Here is a 2,500-nt window from a genome sequence, read left to right on the forward strand (position 1 = left end):
CCCTTTTCGCACTATCTCAGCGCGGGGGAAAGGGGGAATTGTTGATGCTCTGGGGAAAGAGTATAGCTGGCTTGCTTGGGTCCCGTGACGAGCGATTCCACCGCGACCTCGTCGCCGACCGCCGTCTTCCTTGCCTCGGACCCGAGCTCCTCGGACTCTTCCCCCAATTCTCCTCAGCCGACTGCAGAAAACCACCTGGACGCCCTCGGCTCCCGACTCCACTCCGCGCTCCAACCCGACTTGACTGCCTCGCAACAACAACTCTTGCGCAACAACTCTTCTTTCTCTCTGCCCCAAAACTCTCTTCGCTTTTCTGCCACTCCCCTCTGCTTTTCTGCTCGGCATTTTATAGGGCGGCAGGAGAACCCATATGCAAATTTCCGGATCAGGATGAGCTCGGGGGCGGAGCCACGCTCGCCCATTGGACGGAGGAAAAGGGGCGTGAATCTCCCCTGATCCTAGAATCCGCATATCTCGATTCCACACAGACGTGCCTGGAGGCGGGGCCAAGCCTCCCCGTGCTTGCTGATTGGATGGATCAGAAGTGGGCGTGCAGCACCCCCGATCCGAATCCTCCTCGGAAAGGCCGCATTTTGCACTCGTGGCTCGGCGCGTATCTTCTACGAACCCAGGACAGCCCGACGCTCGGTGCTCACAGGTGGCGCGGGAATGGCGGTAGGTGGGAGGTGAGGGTGGTGGAGCGTTTATGGGGTTGGCTTGATGGTCATGGCGCGCCCGGGAACGGCATGACGCGACGACGTGGGAGCGAGCCGCGAAGCAAAGGTCGCGGCTGCCGGCAACGCCGCTGCCGTGAAGCGGCGCCGTGGTTGGTGGTTGTTGTGTGATGGCGGTTGGTTCAAAATAAAGATAGAACAGAAAAACGGCTATCTCAAAGCGTCGCAGCCTGAATGAATCACATTTATTCCCTCTAAACAATGGTTTTGGGGCTAACTACACATGTACTTACAGAGATATCTCACCTATGGGACCTAAATGGTGGTTTGCGAATTTCCACAACCGTAACAATATATATATATATATATATATATATATATATATATATATATATATATATATATATATATATATATATGTTGATATCTTGTCTTGTACTTTTGTATTCTCTTTTTTTTGCCATTGTTGGGGCTGTATTTGTTGCTGTTTTGGTTTGGTGTGTGACATCCTCTATTCACACTTGTTTTTGGAAGTTTTTTCAGTCAGTGAGCGATACCTTTTCTGGTTTGTTGTTTTCATGCTTTTGTCCAAATTGTATTCAGTAGTCTGTTGAACTTTTCACGTACTCTCTATATTCCTTTTGACGTTGCTCTGTACACTTGGTTGAGTTCCATCAGGCCATCATCTTTTTCTTTCCTCGGCAGGTACATTCTCAGGATGCACTGATTTTTTTTGATTTTTGTTTTAGAACATTTTGTGGATGGTGAGGAATTTCCTTGTTTTGATGTCTAGTTTTTTTTTGTTTTTTTTCCCACTTGTGGCCAGTTTACTATTCCACTGCTTTATTGGAACATTAGTACTGCCAGTTGGTTTATGGCTTTGATCGTGTTTCTTGGGAAGAGGTATGTTTCCAGGAGTGTGTGCAAGTGCGCATGCATGTGTTTTTGATTGAAAGAAAGATTCCTGTTAAGCTGAGCACGAAGATTTACAACATGGTAATTAAACCAGTTCTCTAGTATGGAGTGGAAAGCCTTGAGAAAGGAAGAGAATATATTTCTGCAGAGAACAGAGATGCAGATGTTGAGTAGACTGATGGGGCTCTCTGAGCTTAAGGAAGATAATTATGTGAGGAAGTGGACAGGTGTATTGGGCATGAAAAGGCACGGGAGAAATGTCCGTGTTGGTTGGGGCTTCTGCTTAGGAGGGATGAGGGAAATATTGTCAGGTGGGATTTTGATTATAGATGTAGTTAGCAAGAGGAGAAAGGGCAGATCAAAATTCAGGTGGAAGGAGGGGTAGCCAAGAGAGATTTAAGAGAGGTGGGGGTGCAGTGAGGAAGCTCATTATAGAGGTGTCGAGGCTGACCGAACAAGGAGGTGGTATTAATTGGGGCCATTGAAGTAGCAGTAGTAGTGTTAGTAGATACATTTCTCCTCACACACATCCCCAATGATTGCTCTTATTTGCAACATTACAAAGGTCATGAGCCACAAAGCCTGTAATACATCATTTCCCTCTTGGTGTACCTGCTTTTCAGCTCTTTCATTTTAGAATTATGTTTTCTATAAGCCCTTGGCTGCTAGCCTCTGGTCACCAGACATGACCTCTGTCGGGTTACCTGCAGGCTTCCAGGTGAGCTCAAGCTTTCTTGCTGAGTGGAACAGCTTAAACTTTTCTCCTGTCAGTTTATGCTGGCATTTGAGACCATATGGACTGCTTTCCATATTGTGACTTTGGAAATATCTCTATCCCATGTGGGCAATATCCCATAAATTATTCATTTTCGTTTTTAATTTTTAAATTCCTGCCCCCCTCCCCTACTCCC

General features: G+C 46.9%; 2 protein-coding genes across 2 annotated transcripts in view; both read left to right on the plus strand.

The window, feature by feature from the left end:
* The window catches only part of MAU2 (MAU2 sister chromatid cohesion factor), a 327,528-nt gene that overhangs the window by 324,262 nt on the left and 766 nt on the right, over window positions 1-2,500 (plus strand). The window lies entirely within an intron of this gene.
* LOC147020735 (uncharacterized) overlaps window positions 1-2,500 on the plus strand; it is a 117,341-nt gene that overhangs the window by 9,447 nt on the left and 105,394 nt on the right. The gene's annotated exons all lie outside the window — the stretch shown is intronic.

This window comes from Eptatretus burgeri, chromosome 9, assembly GCF_056783735.1.
Source record: "Eptatretus burgeri isolate ZD-2024b chromosome 9, Ebu_testis_v1, whole genome shotgun sequence".
Lineage (NCBI taxonomy): Eukaryota > Metazoa > Chordata > Myxini > Myxiniformes > Myxinidae > Eptatretus > Eptatretus burgeri.